The sequence below is a fragment of the Vipera berus genome (genome assembly GCF_964194415.1).
Source record: "Vipera berus genome assembly, chromosome: 1".
In the NCBI taxonomy this organism is placed as follows: Eukaryota; Metazoa; Chordata; class Lepidosauria; order Squamata; family Viperidae; genus Vipera; species Vipera berus.
The window spans coordinates 286,321,510-286,343,914 of NC_138202.1; positions in this window are offsets into that span (position 1 = coordinate 286,321,510).

Sequence of the window (22,405 nt, forward strand, 5' to 3'; positions counted from 1 at the left end):
TGCGGCTTCCCTGACGGCAGCGACAAACTTTTGTATGGATTCTCCCGGTCTCTGGTTCCTCTTCTCAAAGATGCGCCGCCAGAAGAGTTCAGATCTCCGGGGTGTAAAGTGGACCTTTAGTTTGGCTAGGAGGTCGGCATAAGGCACGCTTGAGACCGGTTGCAGTTGACACAGTCCGACAGCGATTCGGTAAACCGGTGTGCCACAAATTGTCAGTAGAGCTGCCGCTTTTTTACGGTCGTCTGTGATTCCGTTCACTAACAGGAACCCTTCGACTTGTCCGATGTATTCTTCCCAATCCTCGGGAAAGTTTGGGTCGAATTCCTTCAATGACCCGATTTGCGCCATTCGGAGAATTTTTATTCTGCCGCGGCCGCTCGGTTGACTATGACTCGTTCTGAATTTGCCGCCTTTGCGCGACAATTCCGCCGATTCTCTGGTCTTCTGTCTATCCCACCTTTGTCGCCAATTGTTTGGTTCTGATAGACGAGGACTCAGAGTGGTTTAACAATGAATGAGTTTATTGAATACACAAAGTCAACTGTCTAACTGTCAAATGTTGCAACCTTTTATATGGGACGTATGTGAACTGTAACCAATCAATGGAGTCTATTTTCCCGCTCCTAGGTTATTGCAACCAATGATTGCACCTTAATTTCCCGCTCTAAATCCTGCTATGTTGCAATGTGTTTGCAATCTGTTAAGTACCTTGTTAATAACTATTTACATACACAACAATGTGGTAATTAGTGAAAGGTCTCAGATGGGAACAAAGTTGAAAATCTGAATTCTGGTTACCAGCAGGGTCGATCATGAGAATTGTTTTGCAAGTTTGGATTAAATATCTATAGTGAGCCCTTCCTGTTTTCAGCTGCAAACAGCCAGATATGTTTGGAGAATTCACCAAAAAGGCCTGATGGAAATGGTGCTCTCCCATTTTTGTCTGTAGCATCTTATTGTTAATGATTTTCGAAGAAGACAATTAACATTGCAGTTCTCTTTGCCAATGAACTTTGGCAAATACACTCCCTATCATTTTATATATGGTTGCTTGTGAACATAATCATATCATTCTAAGTTTAAAGAACAGTATTAGAAGGATGCCTACCCTAGCAAGCTTATAATTCAGTATTTTATAATAGAAATACAGAAAAAAGCCATGCAAGAAACACATACACACCCAAATCTTCCTTCTGGTGAAAACGTTGGTCAGTCCTGAAATTCAAAGGCTAGACTGCAATTTGCCTCTCACTGCTGAAATCTCTCCATAAGTCAATAGCAGCAGCATCAACTGTTTGAAGTGATGGATGAGGAAAGAAAATACTGTATGACATTTATATGGCATCTATAACTGTCCTCAGAAATATGTATGTGTGAAGCATTATAGTTTCTTGAGAACAAACGGACCTCTCCCTCTCCATCCCCCCCCATTAAATTTATTAACTAGTTAGAAATGTTATAACTGCCTTTTACCCTCTTACTCGTCGTTAGCTTTATGAACTCTGATGGTGTTTCTCTCTTGACAGATTTCAACTCCTTCCTCCCCTTTGGTCACAGTGATGACTAGGTGTCCAGACGGCAGTTAACACTCCCTCTGAGCATTAGAGCATTCTGCTGCTTTCCCCTTCCCACTCATGTTAACAAAGCAAGTTCCAATCACTTCCCATTGTGTAGGTGTGTATTTGAGGGCTGGTGGGAAAAACAACAGTTTTACAGTTCTTGTCACCTGGGTTAGAAAGAGAAATATAACAGAATCTTGTCTATGTCTCCTTTTGAACTATATACAATCACCCTACAGTAATGTTTTCAAACACTCACTGGGGAATTCTTGGAGTCGAAGTCCACATATCTTAAAGTCACCAAACTGAAACACTCTGCACTAACCAAAGGAAAATGAGAATAGCTCATTACATACATTTAACATGGGCAAATGAGGGGAGGAATAAAATTGGTATTGCAGAGTAGAAAGGGCAGCTATTCACCATCCAATAACATTTTAAGAACCCACATCTTCCAAAAACTGACTTTGCATTTTTCACTGGAAGCCCAGATTTAGACATTTGGACTGCGTACATAAATTATCAATCAATCAATCAGAATACAGCTGGAAGGGACCTTGGAGGTCTTCTAGCCCAAACCCCTGCTCAAGCAAGAGACCCTATGCCACTTCAGACTGTCCAGTCTCTTTTTAAAAACCTCCAGTGATGAAGCACCCACAACTTCTGAAGGCAAGCTGTTCCACTGGTTAATTGTCCTCAGGAAGTTTCTCCTTAATTCCAGGTTGCTTCTCTCCTTGATTAGTTTCCATTAATTATTTCTTGTCCTTCCTCTGGTGCTTTGGAAAATAAGTTGACCCCTCCTCTTTGCAGCAACCTCTCAAATACTGAAATACTGCCACCATGTCCCCTCTAGTGCTTCTTTTCTCTAGACTAGCCAAATCCAAATCCTGCAACCATTTTTCATATGTTTTAGTCTCTAGGCCTTCAATCACCTTAGTTGCTCTTCTTTGCACTTTTTCCAAAGTCTCAACATCTTTTTTCGTAATGTAGTGACCAAAACTGGATGCAGTATTCCAGGTGTTGCTTTACTAAGGCTTTATAAAGCAGTACTAATACTTCACATGATTTTGATTCTGTGCCTCTGTTTATACAACCAAGGATTGTATTAGCTTTTGTTTAAGTGATCGTCCACTAGCATTCCAAGATCCCTCTCACAGTCACTGTTTTTGAGCCAGGTTTTGCCTAATTTATATTTGTACCTTCCCCCCCCCTGCCTAGGTTTAAAAACCTGCTAAAAAACTAAAAAAAGTTCTACATTTAAGTAAACTTTACTTCACATTAATAGTAATAAGAGATGAATATATATACAGTATGTAGGAATTCATGGCAAGTCACAAGTTTCCCCCCTCTATTTTCCTGCTTTGTGTGTCTAATAAAATAAAATTATAAAAATAAGTTAATTGTGGAAGATTGATGTGAGAAATTGGTTTATTTGTCAGTTGCTTCCAGAGAATAGAAATATTTGTGAAGTACATGTGGGAACATATTGCAGCAAGCAGTTTTCTAGAGGGGATATTCTCTCCAGCTTAAAAAAAAAAACTGCTGGGGGAAAGATTTCCTTTCCTCTGGATTCTGCCTGTAGGAGTTATTTTCCCCACCCTGCAAAATTCCAATAGGCTGACACCACAGGCTAATCCTCACTGAACACCTTCATTTTCCAGCTGCTTGGAAATTTTCTGAGTCCTATTGAGAAGAGAGAGAAGAAAAGAAAGCAGGCTTTTTTTAGATCAAGGCTTTGGCTTTTCATGGCATTGAATATCTGCCCCTGAACTGGCTATGTTATGAGGGAGGGAAAAATCCCTTCCTTCCCTTCCTCATGCATTAGGCAGGGGATGTCACAAAGGGTTGAGACTATAAGGTTTTTTAGTTCTTTGCTAATTTTCCTGCTGCTGCTGCTTTTTTTAAAGCAAAAAAATCATTTATTGGATGGTTGGCTATTTTTAGTGGTATGATTGAGAGAGGGGACTCTGAAGAGGGAAGGTAACAAGGCTACCCACTCTCAGTCTAATGGAAAAGCTGGTATTGTCTATCTAGTTCAGTGGATTATATTTCTCTACATCAGACTTTGAATTCTTGAATAGGTTAAGAACTCCACTATTATATAGTATACAAAGTGGTATACAATGTAAGATATAAGTATAAAAATGACAAAGGTGTAGGTAAAACAGTGCAATCAATGGCCAGCTGTTCACCAGATATAATATTAGGAAAAGCATTGAAAAGATTTCATACATTGGCCAACACTACTAGGAATAGCAACTGCAAGGTGGCAGATCTGGAGCAATCCCTGTTCTTCACATTTGAACTGGGCAACCTTTTATCCTCTTCATTTTCAGGTGTAAAACATCCATGGCCAGCACGATGATTTCTGGCTGATTGTTAGTGGCAAAGAAAAGGAAACACTACATCAACTTCTTTAGGCTTTATAAGCCTATTTTACTATTAATTTCTTCCTTCCAAACAAAAAAATCCAGAAAAAGAATGAATTAAAACTCCCCCCATTCACTTCAGTGACATCATTTGGTCATCAATCAGCCACTATTAATTCTTTGCTCCCAAACCAAGTTGCCTCGTCTTTACTTTAAAACTATTTTGTTGCTTAACATTTCCCCTGTCGCGTTGCTTGCTCTTCACAAGGCTACTGTTTTTCTCAAGTACTGTAACAGGAGAAGTACTGTTGGGAAAATGACAGTGTCAAAGTTTTTTAAAAAATCAGTTCCTGCCGTATTGTTCACTTCTTAAAAAGGGGGATACAAGTCGGGGGATTTAAAGATGTGCTAAAGTTGGATATGTCTAGGGGCCTTACAGAGTTACCAATTCAAAGCCATAGTGCAATGGATTTTTCACATTAAGAGATTAAAAGAGGCTATAGAAAAACAAGGGAGGGATACAAGTGGAAAAGAGGGTGGCATCTGGGGTTCTATTTATAAATTCCTGTTTGAACCAAGTCTCAGAGCACATTTGCCTCATAGGTCTCTATGATCCTGTGGCCTATTGAGTTTAGCAGCTGTGCCGAATTCTTTCCAGTTTTGCTACGATACAGTCATATTGTTTTTGTTGGTGGTGTTGACGATGATGCAATCTTTTGGGGGCAATGTTGTAAGCCTGTGGACAATCTGGTTCTTCACTGAAGGAAAGCACTCTTGCCTCATCCCTTCTTTGCCTCCTCAGCTTCATGTGCTCTAACAGTTCTTTCATGGCAGGTTTCCTGTGCTTGGGAAACTCAGGTTCCAGATTTCTCAACAAGGTAGGGATTTATCAGTAAAATCTGGAATTCTCAAGTATGGCCATACGGTCTCAGAAACTCTGAGAACTGAATTCCACCTGTCTAGAAGTTGTCAAGCTTGGGAAACAATAAGCAGAAAAACCTATTGATATAATCTGAGCTACTCTCACAATTAAGATTTATTGCAGCTTGGCAATATCAGGGAAGATTAATAGCAAAATTGATGGTACGATTTCATGGCACCCACACCATTTTCAATGAGACTTTTAATATAGGAGAAAAAAAATGGCATGATTTGGCTTATACTGTAGATGCTCAGCTAATGTATTTTATTTATTTATTTTTGCAAATGACTATGTATAAACACGTGCCTCCAGTTTATTTCGTTACCTTACTATGTGCTTGAAGGTGAGGAATGACAGGTGGGATAGCAGTAAAGTGAGATCTTTTGCAGGCTCTTATTAATCAGCCAGGGGCACGGGGGGGGGGGAGGGGGGCACAGATTGATTCAGCCTTCCCAGATCAGCAGAAACGGCAATCAGTTGGTCTGCTTGAAATTGTTCTGGGGCGATTGGGACACAAAAATGATGCTTGGCGGAAATGCCCTAAGGCTGCAATCCTGTGCTCGCTCAGCTGGGAACAAACCAGCATTCAACTGCATTGATAGTTATCTACTTGTCAACGAAGAACAGTAACAACAGTCCAGCAGCATTTTAAAGAGTTCAAATGAAATTGGGCAAGGGGCAATCCAGAGTTTGGCCAAAGGGAAAAATGTCTTCTGAATTAATCAGCAGTGGGAATTTTTAGAAAGGAGCTGCTGACAGAGCGTATGTGGCAATATAGTCAGACTTCACAATATCTCTCATTATTGTGACAGAAATTCAGCAGATGGAGAACTGGAGAACTCTATTGTCAATACTCAATTTTCTTCAGCATTGTATTGTTGGAACACAATTACAAATCCTGATAACAGGATTTTCAAGTGCTGGGCTGAAGCCTAAGCTAGGACGTCTAAGCTGAGGCTTTGCCCTCTTTGCACCAGGCATTACAGTACTGCAAGAGTACCAATATTTCTTAGTGCCTATATAAATTCAATAAATACATTTCTGCCTTTCTTCACTACATTTGGCTAGCAATGCACCAGAATTTGTCTTTTTAGAATAGCATTTTGTTCCCATATTTACTTGTATTTTTGAAATAGTTTTGTGCACTAACATTGAGCAAATGTCAATATCAAAGTACATCCAAGAACATCTGAAGAAAAAAATTGGAAGGGGGATGGGAAGATTACAGCGTAGGATGTAGTGTTAATTCATGCATACATCACCATAACACACCTTGTAATTTGTTCTTGCAAGTGTTTGCTCAGTGACATATTCCATGATGGAAATAACATTACACACCAGTCTTACACTATTGTTAGCCATACCACCATCCTTGTAGGTTTGACCCTTTCACGTGGTTTGTCAGAAAAAGAGCCCTATATTCTAAAACAAGAACACTAGAGCTGATTTATAATGAGTCATATTATTGATCTGTCGAGCCTTGGTGGAGCAGTGGGCTAATGCCTCCTTAAGCTGCCTGCAATTAGTGCAGGTTCGAGTCCCACCAGGCTCAAGGTTGACTCAGCCTTCCATCCTTCCAAGATAGGTAAAATGAGGACCCAGATTGTTGGGGGGCAATAAGCTGACTTTGTAATAATGCCGCTTGGGGCCCCCCGAAAGCCCTAATAAGCAGGCATATACATAGAATGAAGGCTATTGCTAAGCACATTGGTTTGTGCTTAGATTGTAAGCCGCCCTGAGTCTTCGGAGAAGGGTGGGATATAAATGGGATTTAAAAAAAAAATACAAAGTCAGCAGCAGGCCAACAATATTATCAGGGCCAATTAAATACTTATTATTTGAGATTTAAGTTGCTAACAGAGAATTTATGGCATGTAATAAAACAATTCTAAATAGTTACAAAGTTTACAAAAGCTGTTAGAATACAATTTGAATTACAGTGTGAATACAAAAAGTATAACTGCACTGGAAAGGTTTAAGCAGAATGGGTTCTTGCCATTATCACCTCGATTATATTCTTCTTTTTTCTTCTTTTTTTCTTTTTAAATCTAACCTGTTTTAGTAGAAGAGCATAGTTGCGACTGTAGAGAAGAAATGCCAAGACCACAAAATATGGCCTTCGAAAGTATGAGAAAAGCCATAAAATTGTGTATAAGAGGAAAGTAAGAGAAAATGCTGTGAGACTTTCAAGATTCTGTTATTAGGTCCTATATTATAACAATAGAGTTCTATTATTTTTTTTCTTGTGTCCATTTCCTGATCTGGCCTACTTCAAAGCACTGAGAATCACTATCTTAGACTCTATTTATATGTATGTCGGGCTCAGCATAGCATCATTTGCAATTTTGAATTATAAGGCCTATTTTGAGTAACATGCAATTAAAACCTAGCCTTCTTCCTGTATAGCAATGATTGTGCTGATCATTTGTTCCTTAATTTGGTATTTTCCAGAAGTTTTGGGATTGCAACATCCAAAACTCTCCACCACAATGATCAACCTATCTAGAGGACATCAGCCTGGGAAGAAATAAGTACATACCATACCATGATTGCACATAGAAGAAGTATCATGCTCAGCTCAAAGAGCTCATTGCGAGCCAAAGCTCCTTGACAAATCAACTTATTCTTTGGTTTCTTGAAAATAATAGTTTATGGGTGCACAGGCTTCAGCCATGATTGAGGATAGAACAGGAATACAAGACTATCTCATATATTGATATTATCAGTTATATCAAAACAGGATCAGTGCGATTCATTTTAATATGCTTGAACAAAGGAAGATTACCTCTCCTTCTATATTCTGTATGAATTTAAGAGGACCATCTCATTTTAAAGTCCAGTATTTGGAGAAATACCTAGACATCTTTCAAGTTAACACAAAATGTCTGTTACTTTATCATCCTTAACAAAACATTTGGCTTACATTTGTAAGTAGGTTCTAATACTTACGAGCAATTCCACTTCTCTTTGCCATTTGCATATTTTTCTAGGTCATGTTTCATATCATTTTACAATACCTAATTTGCTAAAATCCCTTCTGTCACAATAGCTAGTAATTTGCAGCAGACGTTTCATTTTGAAATGCCAGCAGAACATCGTATGTTGTCCAGCTGGCATGTAGGTGTTTCACAGAAGAGGAGACAAAAGTCTGGAAAATGTTGAAGAAGCTTTTCAGGTAAGGCAGTACAGAAGGTACTAGAAGTAGAGGACTCTTTGAGTAGGGTGACTGACCTTAACATTAGTCAGAATTAGAGATTACAGAGTTTGAATGGGGAGTTATGGTCAATGAGCTCAACTTCCTGTTCTGTGTGGGAATCCAAAGGAGAACATTAATGACAGGTGACTTTCCGGCCTCCATTTGCACATATCCAACAAAGCTAGAGAGTTCCAGAAAAACATCTACTTCTGCTTCATTGACTATGCTAAAGCCTTTGATTGTGTGGATCATAACAAACTCTGGCAAGTCCTTAAAGAGATGGGCATACCAGACCATCTTATTTGTCTCTTGAGAAATCTATATGCGGGCCAAGAAGCAACAGGGAGAACTGGACACGGAACCACTGATTGGTTCAAAATTGGGAAAGGAGTCCGGCAAGGCTGTATACTGTCGCCTTGCCTATTTAACTTATATGCAGAGCACATCATGAGAAAGGCAGGGCTAGATGAATCAAAAGTTGGAATTAAGATTGCCGGAAGAAACATCAACAACCTAAGATATGCAGATGACACCACTCTAATGGCAGAAAGTGAAGAAGAACTAAAGAGCCTCTTGTTGCGGGTGAAGAAGGAGAGTGCAAAACTTGGGTTGAAACTAAACATTAAGAAAACCAAGATCATGGCATCCGGCCCTCTCAATTCCTGGCAAATAGATGGGGAAGAAATGGAGGTAGTGACAGATTTTATTTTCCTGGGCTCCAAGATCACTGCTAATGGGGACTGTAGCCAAGAAATTAAAAGACGCTTGCTCCTTGGGAGGAAAGCCATGGCAAATCTAGACAGCACACTAAAAAGCAGAGACATCACCCTGTCAACAAAAGTGCGTATAGTCAAGGCTATGGTCTTCCCAGTTGCAATGTATGGCAGTGAAAGCTGGACCATAAGAAAGGCTGAGCGCCAAAGAATTGAGGCCTTTGAACTATGGTGCTGGAGAAGACTCCTGCGAGTTCCTTGGACTGCAAGACGATCAAACCGGTCAGTCCTAGAGGAGATCAACCCTGACTGCTCTTTAGAAGGCCAGATCCTGAAGCTAAAACTCAAATACTTTGGCCACCTAATGAGAAGGAAGGACTCACTGGAGAAGAGCCTAATGCTGGGAAAGATTGAGGGCAAGAGAAGAAGGGGACGACAGAGAATGAGGTGGCTGGATGGAGTCATTGAAGCAGTAGGCGTGAGCTTAGATGGACTCCAGAAGATGGTAGAAGACAGGAAGGCCTGGAGGAACATTGTCCATAGGGTCGCGATGGGTCAGACACGACTTCGCAACTAACAACAACAACAACAACAACAAAGTTTACCTCACCATCTCTCTAAGTTATTGGTTCCTCTATCAAACTACTCTTTAAGGATTGTTTGCCCCTAAAGTTCCATCAAAATGAGATAATCACTTCACACAGAAAATGTTGAGGGCAAAATGGTCAACTTCCTTGCTTTTCCATGTTTAACACTTGTGCTGAGTCCCCAAATATCATGCTGCCCCAGGTACGGTGGAAGACACTATCCCATTGCTAATGGTGAATTTCTGTATATGAAATGGGGAAGGACTGGAGATTTTTCTTTTTTATTATTATTATATTTTATTGAATTTTTTATAATAACAATCCCTAGTGTTTAGCAAACAGTGTGTTGTCTGGATTCATATATTTAAAAACAATAAATAATAATTAATTTCTATAATTAATATGTTAGTCAAGATATATTTCCCTGATCTTTTCTTCCAGTAGTATTCTCCTTTTGTCTGCATTAACAAATATAATTCTTAATATTTTTGATATATACAAGGTTGAATATAAACATTTTTCTAGTTTTTGTACAGCTAACAATAACATCAACATATAATATCTTTTTAATCAGCTTATATTTCAATTACATTTATAAAAGTCATCTTATTAAGTCATTTTGTGTCCTGTTTTAAGGTTCTTATTTAAACTTAATTTCCCTACTGTATTCAAACCACTTTTATCAGTCATAATTTTCTCAGAACTAAACACCTTTAAATATCCAAACTTTTTATTCACATACACCATCCCAATATTTTTACATTTCATGTATTGAGAAAAGTAGTATACCACTTATATATCTTATCCCTCTTACTATAGGGCCCCTTTATATCTAGACTTTATCTATTCTTTTAACCATATTCAAACTAGTGTTTAATCATATAGTACTCCATCTGGTAAGTTGAATCAAGTCTCTTAAATCTGACTCTAGGGTTCTTCTTTTGCCAGGTCACTTACCAATTCAGTATGTTCAGCTTGCCAGGTGATTTTTCCTGTATTTTTATAAACATTTTTGGGGATAAAAAAGACAAATTAATAAGGATGTTCGTTTTTTGTGTCCCAAACTTTAATGATTTTCGTGGCAGCTCTTTAATCCATTTTGTTAGATCTTCTTTCTTGTCCTCAAGTTTGTTTTGAAGTCCTGGAAGATAAAACATCTTTTTTATTTCCTTTGTTGTAGTAAAATCTTGCAGATTTTCTTTTGTTTGTATTAAGTTGTAGTTATCTTCATTTGTAGCTTCCATATTTAAATCTCTTTCCTCTGGTTTGTATTCTATTATCTGATTTGTTTCTTCATTCTTTATCGTCATTTTTTGAGAGTTTTTTAATTGTAAGTTAAGTTGGAGATATGCTCATTTATGTCATCAGAGTTGTTTTTGATCTCCTCATGATTTGAACAATTGTCATTTGAATCTGTTGCAGCATTGCATACATTTTCTCCTGAAATGTGTTTGCTTTGTCTTGAGTCATTGCCTTGCCAAACCAGCCACTTAAAATCTAAAGAACCAAATCTTATGTAGTTCTTATCTTTATATATGGTTTTTACATTTCTAATTATCAAAGCACCACTGAAAGCAGTATTTTGTAACAGTTCTATTCAGGGATCTTACAATTATCGGTCAGCCAAGATTTCAGTCCAGAATGTTTAACTACCTCAAAGCTTTCCAGTAATTTCTCCCTTAGAAGATTAGCCAAAAGTCAAGGTTTTCTTTTTCTGCAAAAGTTCCTGAGCTTGAAAATTGCAGCTCAGTGTATTTATCCCAGAAGGTCAACAGTTTCTAAACAAATATAGTTCTCACTCTGTTGTAGATAGCACAGTATATTTTCTTTCCTTTGTTCCCAGCTGTTTTCTGTTTATTTAGAAGTCACTGAAATTCAAAGGAATGAGTTGTTCTCTATTTCTGGGGGTCTTGCCAATTTCAAGTCAATGCAGCTATAGTTTTATGCTCTAATTCTCCACTAGATGTCAGTAGCTATTCATTTTCCAACTTTTAAAGTGGAAAATTATTTTCTTATAATTTCATCAATACTCTTCCAGATGTGAAATTTTAACAGTTTTCATGGTTTTCAGATTTATCCAGACTGTAGTATTATTAACCTCATTTCATTATATTTCTGTTCCCCATAAAAATGTAATTCACTGCTTCTGTCTATGGGAGAGTGGGGGTGTAGTCCCCTCCCTTCTCACTTTCGGAGGATTTTTTTGCTTCTTGGGGATATTTTCCAGGGAGTCAAATACAAAATGGGAGAGAGAAAATTGAATTTGATGGTGTCAACGTCCCTCCGTCCAGTGCGCTCCCACAAAGAGGGCCTCCTCAGGGTGCCTCCGATCAAAGAATGTCAACTGGTGGCCACTAGGGGGAGGGCATTCTCTGTGGGCGCGCCAGACCTGTGGAACCGCTTGCCGGTCGAGCTCCGGATGGCCCCCGACCTTCGCTCCTTCCGGCGGGATCTAAAAACTTATTTATTTGAGCAATCCGGCCTGGTTTGATGGGTTAGGGGTTGGGGTTTTAACATGGTTTTAATCACTGTATATATCGGGCATAATATTTAATTGTTTTTTAACTTTTGTACTTTGTTTTTAATATTTATTGCCCTGTACACCGCCCTGAGTCCTTCAGGAGAAGGGCAGTATAAAAATTTAATAAATAAATAAAAATAAATAAATTTCTCACCCAGTTCCAAGCACGCTGTTCACCGTTGTTCTGGTTAGTGTCTTTGGCCTTTGGCTGCCAGTAGCCTGGCCAGGTCACCGAGGCATGGTCAGCCTTTCTCCTGTCAGATTTTGGAGGGATTCCCCCAGATCTAGCAGATCGACTGCTGTTGTTTTGCAATCATCAGGGTGCCCCTCCTTCTTTGTCGCCTTTCCAGGGCGACTTTAGACCCATTTTAGGGTCTCCAGGCAGGGTGAAACCAGCCAAGGGGTGTGGAGCTCTGCAATCCCGTGGCTGTGTTGCTACAACGCAAGACTGAAAGTTGACTGGAGATTTATATTAAGCAGCAAAAAGTCTTGGGTAGTTTTTAAAAAGGTAAGAAATGATTAATGAGGGAACCACAGACTTCTGATGTAACATCAATAAAAGGGCAATTTTTATAGTGGTTAAGGTACTGAACTAGAAACCAGAAGACTGTGAGTTCTTAAGTAAGAAAGCTGGCTTGGTGGCTTAGGGCCAGTCATTTTCTCTCAGTCTAGCCCACCTCACAGAGAGCTCTGTCTTACCTTGCATCATCCAGATGTGTCAGGAATCCCCAGTCAAAAACTTGGAAACAGATGGGCTGTAAAAACTTTGCAGACTCTCCAACAGCTTCCAGTTGTCCTAGGTTGGGTTACAGAGCTTCCCCAGAGCTTAGCTAGACTCCCTCTGGGGCTATTTCATTTCTTCTCCCAAGTCTTGAAAATAACTTTTAGCTTACTTATCCTGAAAAATATCCTGGGGTTTTCTTCTTTTGTACTGTATGAATAGCAACCTGGAACTAAAAATCATTTTCACTTAAAAGCTGCTTTTTGTTTTAATCCCTAGAGGCTTTTGGCTGTTGCCAGGAGAAGTAAAATCAATAGAAACAAATGGAAGCAAGCATGTACAGATTTCCATTCATAACGAATGAACCCCATTCATTTTATTTTCAATTTTTTTTAATAAACACACACAGATTATCCTGCAAGTATTTCTCCCCAACAGCTACAAGAGGATGTATCATTGGTTGCTTTTTTCAACATTATTCAAGGGAACACAGATGTTTCTTAATATAATCATACATCCTGAAGTTTCCCTAAATGCTTCCCTTTGCCCAGAAAAAGATAAAAAGTCTCAGCAAGAAGCAAGAACACTTGATTTAAGTCAATTATTTCAGATGGTACCATATGTTGTGTTTGTTTATTAGCAAGTGTCTTCCATGCAGTGCTTTTTTTTGTAAAAGAAAAAGGTGCCGGAACTCACACACGTCATAGAACCTGCCTTGCCTACCCTACAAGGTTCCATCCAAAAAAGGTGCCGGAACTCCGTTCTGAGCGTTCTATGAGAAAAAAAGCCCTGCTTCCATGACACTTCAGTATCTCTCTCTCTCATATCTGGAGAGAGAGAGAAAATCAAAATATTTCAGCCTGATATTCAGAGGAGTCATGGCAGAAGAAAGATTTTATTGTAATAGAATCTTACATGTTTAAATGTGTCTCCCCCTCCCTCTTTGCGAATTAGAGAGGGGTCTATCTGAGATGTTTTCTCAAATTAGTATCTTAAAATGGGCTCAAGCTTTGCTTATCTGACCATTGATCTGATGTTAGCCCTTCTTCCTGTCCTTAAAGCCATTCCCTATGTCCTTTACAGTGGCCAATCTAGTCTATTCTGGTATCTCATCTGGTGTTCTGTGTCCCACCACTATTAGTTATATTCCAGAAGCTCAAAAACAGGGATAGGAGAGTGATTATTTCTTTAACTTTAGCTCCCAAACAGCTAATATTTGAAGCATATCTCCCTTTAAAGCCTGCCAGATATGGAAAGCCTGAATTTTTGTGAATATGTCTGTCCGTTCAGCTTTTAAAACCAGTGAAATAAATGGACGGCCATTACAACAACTGATGGCAACAAATTTCAGAATGTAACCATATGTTCTATGCAGAAATGTTTTATCTAACAATAAGCAATTTATTTCGCTAGCTTCTAACATAAATGGACAACCTGCTGCTATTCTTGGCTAAGAGGAACTTACAACTACAAGTACTCAGAACTCAAACTTAGGCCTGGCCCAAATGGTACATATTCTAGTGTGCTGTATCAGCATCTACAAATGCTACAGATAATTTTGAGCCTGTTCCCTGCCACTGGCATTGCTGAGGATTGAGCCAATAGTGAGAAAGCCTAAGTTGAGTCTGGATATCAAGGTTCAAATTCCTATTTGACTGTAGAGTTGTCTGGGTAACTTTGGCTCAGTCATTCTTTTTCCAATCCAGCCAAACAAACAGGGTAGTTGTGAGAATAAAATAGTGGCAGATCTTTACGACTTCTGTGCAGGGATAAAAATTTTCAGGCTACCAGATATATTGGAGGAGATGCCTGCAGTGATGTGAAGTGACTTGGTGAAGAGAATATCATCACCTTGGTGTGGAGAAGTATCTTGGGGATACTTATAAATTGCACAAAGGGTAATAAGAGCAACCCTAACAGGAAAGAATGACAGGCTAATGGTCCTGGGCTGTGCCAATGATGTCTTAATTAAAGACATCGCAGGCAAAATGGCCCAGGGTATCTTTGCTTTTTGTTGCTTTTCTGCAGATAATGAAAAAAAAAGCAGGCAGTACATACTTTTGCAATTTTCTAATTAACCTTAATAAATGGGTGGAATCTTTGAGTCATACATTTAGGAGGCTTACTTTAAAACTGCACAAGGTCTGGTTTTATCACTGAATGTATCTGAGATCCTATTTCTTCTAAGCGGTAGCAAAACCATCATGAATTTTATTTCCCTTGTGAGCCAAAGAAAATCCAGGAACTAGACTTTGCAAAGTGAATTCCTTTCCCATATGGGCTAGAATGTTTGTTCCACTAAATGAAAAATGGGTTTGTGCCAATATTAGTATTTCAAAATCACTAGAAGGAAAAGGCCCATGGACCAAGAACCAGATGTGCTTCAGACTTTCAGGGTATCACTCAGCTCGTGCCCACAAGTGATCTATTAATTTAAACAGTCTCTAAAATGCCTATTAACTAGCTGCCACCTCTAAGGCATAATTTTAAGGGAGGCTTCCAATCAGATCAAAAGTTCTTTATGTTCCTCTTATTATTTCACTTCTTCATGGACGCTTTCGTGATTATTGGTTTGAAGCATTAAAATGCAAATGATAGAGGGAGAAATAGATATTTAAATGTACAGTGTCAGTGCCACACAAAAGATCTTTTGGAACAAAATCACAGTATTTCCCTTTGAGTAGGTGAAATAAAAAAAAGAGAAAGAGAAGAGAAGAAATGAAGCATATAAGCATGCAGAGGAATTGATTTCTGCTCATGCTTTGTTGCTTAGGCTGAATGGAAGCTCTCCATTAGTTCCAAAAAATGGTGAAACAGTCATTAATATAAATGCAACCCTCAGTTCATTTGTGACCACCAGATGCAGGATAAGGAAGGAGTAGGAAAAATGAATTAGCTTTTAAAACCAAAGTACCAAGTAGAATAGGGTTGGCAGACCTCCCCATACTTTGTCATTGTCATTTGTCATTGTCAATTAACCAGTGGAACAGCTTGCCTTCAGAAGTTGTAAGTGCTTCATCAATGGAGGTCTTTAAGAAAAGACTGACAGCCATCTATCTGAAATAGTATAGGGTCCCCTGCTTGAGTGGGAGGTTGGACTAGAAGACCTCCAAGGTGCCTTCCAGCTGATTGATTGATTGTCATGTGGGATATCAGTTTCCACCACACATAATAATCAAGGAAAATGAAACATGGATGGACCGTCCAATACTGTCATTTTTCAAAATGTGGGAAGCTAGTATTCTCCTTCCAATTTAGATTAGGACAATATCAGCCATCATTATTCATGTTGGAATGCCTTGCACACCAGCCCCTTCCCTGTAATTTACTGCTGGACACCATCAGCTGACAAAAAATGAGTTCTGTTTGCTTTGATCATCACATACCATCAGCTTGTTGTGAGTGGTGACTAAGGGTCTAGTCTTTAGAAATCATTTAGTCTAGAAATACTTCTATGCTACATTGTGTACACACACACACACACACACACACACACACACATGCTCCTGAAGCATTTGGAAGCTGACCTGTGATGGTCTTCACTTCTGTAAACCTCGAAATGCCAGAAACATCATGAACTAATCAATGTTCATCCCAGCTGAACAGACTAATAGTTTTCAACTAATTCTCTGAGCAAATGCTAATTCTGGAGGAATAAAAATCCTTCCAACTTCCCAGAAATGAAATAAAATACACTTTCACTTGAGCAAGTGGCAGGATCTTGGCTGATAATTATAGAAACTAAGCAGAGATAGCCCTGGTTAGAACTTGGATTGCCTAGGAATTTCAAGGCTCTAGACTAGCATAAGAAGTCAAGAAGATTCTCAGAAGACATTGGCAAACCACTTTCCTAAAATTGCCCAGTAAACAGAATGGATATTGACACTAGAAATTATACTCAACCTTGGGACAGCTAAAAGAATTCCCAGTACATTATATACATTTGTCTGGTTTCTTGCAAACATTCTGAACCATCATCCCTTACTTATTATTTCCTCAGAGAAAACAATGGTGGTGAAATTATAGCATGTTGGCAGTTTTTAACCCAGATCTTTCCCCTCAAAACCTAACCGTAATGGAACAGTAGAAATGGGGTGTTAAATAAAGTCTACACACAAACATTAGGGAAAAACACACTGACGTTCTATGCCAGGGGGCTTCAAACTTGGCCCTTTTATGACTTGTGGACTTCAACTCCTAGAATTCCTCAGCATGCCTGGCTGAGGAATTCTGGGAGTTGAAGTCCACAAGTCATAAAAGGGCCAAGTTTGAAGACCTCTGTTCTATGCAGAAGATAGAATAATTTACCTTGAGCCCAAGGTCAGGCAACAGGGTGAGATAAGAGTTCTCTGATGAAAAAACAAACTATCCATATGTTGTGCTCAACCAAACAATTCAAAGGGAAACACCAGTTTGTATCCACTTTCAAATCAACTTGTGAAATACAGTAGCTGAAATCAGATGATGCGGTGAGATCAAACAAATTCAGAACTGATTCTGAACTTGGCAGGAGCTCTTGTGAAGAGATGCTTTACTTGAGAATCTTGGAAATGAACAACTGCAACAATGGCAAAATAATTGGATTCAGATGGGCAGAGGAAGGAAGGAAGGAAGGAAGGAAGGAAGGAAGGAAGGAAGGAAGGAAGGAAGGAAGGAAGGAAGGAAGGAAGGGAGGGAGGGAGGGAGGGAGGGAGGGAGGGAGGGAGGGAGGGAGCCTGGCTGTGAAAATATGGATGGTAGCAAAAAAATTACACAAAATTTGAACTCTTAATTCTAGTGGTTGTCTGGAGTTCTACAGCTCAGCTATAGTAATTCTAAGATTAAAAAAACCCTCACAAACTAGTAACATAATATATACCTCATTACTGTACTAAAAGTTGGTGAGTATTTTTTAAGTAGGCATGTGAATCAAATTCTATTTCTCTTTTGGCTGAGAAATTAAAAAGGACAAGGGAAAACTTTAGAAATTGCTACTGTGTTATAGAACAGACTGCAGCACTCAAAGGGAAAAAAATACCCCAATCCATACAATTTTTTTGTGCTATCTGCAGGCATGAACCTCAATAAGGCCTTGTTTGTCTACCTGCTGCATTTCCATTCAGTTCAGGAAAGCAATTTGTGAACCATCTGCCTATATTATAAACCAGATTCCAGTTTGTACTTGTAACGTACATACACCAACTAGAGGTAGTGGGACCTGTTGCAATAAGTATGGTTCTTACACAGGTTTTTAACCAGCCATCTTTCAAGATACCCTATTCCATCCCATTTCCTGATCTCCTTTCTTTCCCTGTTTTTCCTACAAAAAGGCATTTAGGATTGGTGCATTTTCAGTCCACATTTGTCTTTTGGAAGAGTGTAGTTTTTTTTACCTTGTGTTTGTTTTTATTTTACCTGTGATTACCGCTGCCCCCCGCCCCCCATGCTTCCCCAGTGATCTCTCCAGATGTCAGCTCGGAGGAAGATGAACCAGTCCCAGGCATGTCTGGCGGGGAGTTGGTTAATGGCTCCAAGCAGCCATCTGAGAGGGATTTCATACAAGCACAGCTGCAGCAGGACAGTCCTGAGGCTTCAGGTGAAACAAGCATGCAGCTGCAGACAGTCAGTGATGAAGATCCAGGAACATACAGCACAGAGAAAAGGCAGGAGCAGAGAAGGTCATCCAGATTACTCATGAGGAGAAAGCATTGCCTTTCTGGATGAGCTGCGCCAGAGCTGGCTATTTAGCACAGCAGAGAGAGGGAAGTGATGCTGGGAAGAGCATGTTCATTTCTTAGCTGTGTGTTTTCTGGTTGTTGTGATTCTTGCCTTGCTTTGGCTTGATACTGTGCCTTGACTTGGATCGTGCTTTGTGAACTCTGGACTTTTCTTGCCTCATGTACCCTCTTGTATTAGGGATTTAATCTTGCCTGGTGGGTTTATTTTGATTGGGAAACTTTCAAGTGCCTTGTGGACTCATTGGCTTATTATTTCTATGGACTAGTATTGGTCTGCTTATGGCTGGATTTAATTGGGACAGTTCTGGGTTTTTGATGAAGGGAGTTGTGGGGGAATATTAATAAACCCTCAATATTAATAAACCAGTTAGGGGTGTGTGTTTGTGAGTAGGACAGCACATTACCCTAGCTTGCTCCTATCTCCTCCTAATGGGTGGATAGTGTATTTTATTTAATAAAAACATGTGCATTGGAAGCACTTCAATTTTAACATATAGCAGATTCCCCAATTTGGTATCCCTCAAGTGTGTCAGGACCGCAGCTCTCAGAATTACCACTGGACAGAACTAGCATGCTGTTTATTGCATTTCTTTAATTGGCTTTAATTTATTTTTTTAACATTTGTATTATTGTCTTTTATTGTTGTTAGCCGCCCTGAGTCCTTCGAGAGATAGGGCGGCATATAAGTCCCAAAAATAAATAAATAAATAAATAAATAAATAAATAAATAAATAAATAAATAAATAAATAAATTTCTACCTGCTGCAATTTCAAGATCAAAGAGGGAAAATATTAATATAAGGAGTAATTTAATTTAATACAATCGGGTAACATGTTTGATCTAGCCCTATCTACGCTTTGAAAAACACCTTCCACTCAAAGCCCAAGTGTGATTTTTGCCTGACATAGTTTGTACATTCCCAACTTTACCTTTTCCCCTCTGTGAATATTTTCTGAACATTAGTGCATTTCCCTTGAATCTCAGTACAATGTGAAGCTGTGTAAACAAAGACAGTTGTTTATAATATAAAGTTGTTAGCATTAGAAATACTACAGCACGGGTTTATATACTGGTTTTTCAGTGACCTGAGCTGAGTTTCATTTCTGATTTCTCACACACAAGCCAGGAGATATAAACACAAAGGCATCCTGTTTATTACCTTATGCTACTTTTCAACACAACCTCTGCAAACCCACACCAATTAGAGGGAATGTTCTCCCCCACCATCCAAATCAACACTATTTTTTACAACCACTCAATCCTTTTCTGTTTGATAGAAATACTTTTGTCTCTCCTTCTCTCTCTTCACATATCTTTAAAACATGTGCAATAATTCTTGCAGGAAATAGCCAAAGATCATAGACTGTGTATTGTTAGGATGGCCAGATATGAATCTGCCACTGGCTAGGATTAAAAAAAAAAGCTTTGACATCTGGGAGCATCACATTTGAAAGTTCTAACATTTCAAAGATGTGTTTCTTCAGCTGATTTCTCCTGGCTTCACAACTTGCTGGTGATGCTTAAATTTAGATCCAGAGACCTAAATGGTGTCTTTCAAGTCTATGATTCTAAATTTAAGTATGCTGAAAGCAAAATAAGTAAATATAGATGGAGGTTACAGATTTGTTTCCACGTTTACCTCTAGTTGAATTCTAATGCTTGCATCATGTTATATAAGCCTTTCCTCATGATCAATGACATAAAATGGGCTTCTTCATCAGCAAACATATTAAAATGCCAAGAAATCATAATTTTGATAGACCATGTTACTTAGATACAAATATATCACCTAAAGAATGAATGACAAACTGAATTGTAAGTTATTGTTTGCATAGCCAAGGTGTATTGACCAAACCTGATCAACTCAAATACTTTGGCCACCTAATGAGAAGGAAGGACTCACTGGAGAAGAGCCTAATGCTGGGAAAGATCGAGGGCAATAGAAGAAGGGGACGACAGAGAATGAGGTGGCTGGATGGAGTCACTGAAGCAGTTGGCGTGAGCTTAAATGGACTCCAGAAGATGGTAGATGACAGGAAGGCTTGGAGGAATGTTGTCCATAGGGTCGCGATGGGTCGGACACGACTTCGCAGCTAACAACAACAACAATTGACCAAACGACAATTGGAATTTTCACACTTTTTTTGCACTCAATGGTACACACTTCTGATTGAAATGTGTTGAAGAAGGCAACCATGTTCTGTTTCTGGCATCTCAGCATCTTTCCCACTCCTGATACCATTCTTTACATATGACTAGGGGTGACATGATAGCAGTGCTCCAATATTGGAGGGGCTGCCATAAAGAAGATGAGCCTAACCTATTCTCCAAAGCACCTGAAGGCAGGACAAGAAGCAATGGGTGGAAACTAACCAAGGAGAGAACCAACCTAAACCTAAGGAGAAATTTCCTGACAGTGAGAACAATTAACCAGTGGAACAGCTTGCCTTTGGAAGTCACAGGTGTTCCATCATAGGAGGGTTTTAAGAAGAGGCTGGACAGCCGTTTGTCTGAAATGGTATAGGGTTTCCTGCTTGAGCAGAGGGTTGTACTAGAAGACCTCCAAGGCTCCTTCCAACTCTGTTATTCTGTTGTAAGGCAGTCCCTTAGGTATATTTTGGACAGATCAATACATACACCAGTTCTGCAAGATGGTGGTCATTACAGTGTCAGTGTAGGGCCTTTTTTACACCACTCCACCTTCAGATGCTGTTGGAGAAGCAACTCCCAGAATTCTCAGCATCATATGTACTGTGGCCCCAATGCATAAGGAAAGGCCCTAGGTTAGGAAGTTTGATATAAGGGAAAGACTAGACTCTTCATTGCACAGGGCACACATTTCTAGCACAAGTGGCTCAGTCCTCCAAACAGAAGCTTTAAGGATCCAAATTGGTCATCTGAGAAAAGTTTAGCAATCATAATTGGGTCTGGCAACACTCGGTTTTTAAGAGAAGTGGTTGCTGAATGGAACGACAGTGCATACGATCTTACTTCAGCTTCCCTTTCCTTTACAGATATGCAAGGATCATAAATGTGAGAACTGGTCATCCTGACTGTAATGAACTGTCAATAAACAGGGTAGTTACTAAATGAGAAGTAGCTTATGTCATTTCTTTCTACATGGGGCTTCCCTTGAAGACCACTCGGAGGCTTCAGCTGGTACAGAATGCAGCCGCGAGAGTTGTCTTGGGAGTTTCCCGGTACTCCCATGTTACACCTTTGCTCCACGAGCTGCATTGGTTACCAGTTGTCTTCCAGGTAAGATTCAAGGTTTTGGTAATGGTTTTTAAGGCCCTACATGGCATGGGTCCGGAGTACCTCGGGGACCACCTGCTGCCGGCCTCAACTTCCCTCCGCCCTGTGCGTTCCCACAGAGAGGGCCTCCTCAGGGTGCCTCCGGTCAGAGAATGTCGGCTGGTGGCCCCCAGGGGGAAGGCCTTCTCTGTGGGCACTCCGGCTTTATGGAATCAGCTGCCGGTTGAGCTCCGGACGGCACCTGACCTTCGCTCCTTCCGACGCAGTCTGAAGACCCATCTATTTGAACAAGCCGGCCTGGCCTGATGGGGATATGTTGGGGTTTTAATGGGGATTTTTATATTGTATATTGTTATTGACTGTTTTAGCTGGGCTACTATTTAATTCTTTTTTAATTTTTGTATCTGGTATTTTTTATGTATGCCCTGTTCACCGCCCTGAGTCCTTCGGGAGAAGGGCGGTATACAAATACAATAAAACCTAAACCTAAACCTTTCAAATGTGGCAGAAGAAAACTTTGTTCATATTATAATGGAATTAGGAAAACAACCATAGATCTGTCAGTTCAGCTTTATAAAGGGGACAGTTATCAAAGATCCCAATTCTTGGTAATCAATAAAAGTACTTTCCTCTGGCTCTTAAAGAGTTAAATAACTGGAGGGGAAGCAGGAGAAGGGCATCACTGCAAAATGTTTCACAATCCAAAGGTTTGTTCCCTGCAGTTGTTTTCTGTTAATTAAGGCTGAGCCATTTGCTTCCCGACAATCAGTGGTACATCACATTGGCTGCCATGGCTACTGAGGAATGGAGTGAGAAGGAAACATCCACCATCCAATGGCAATGG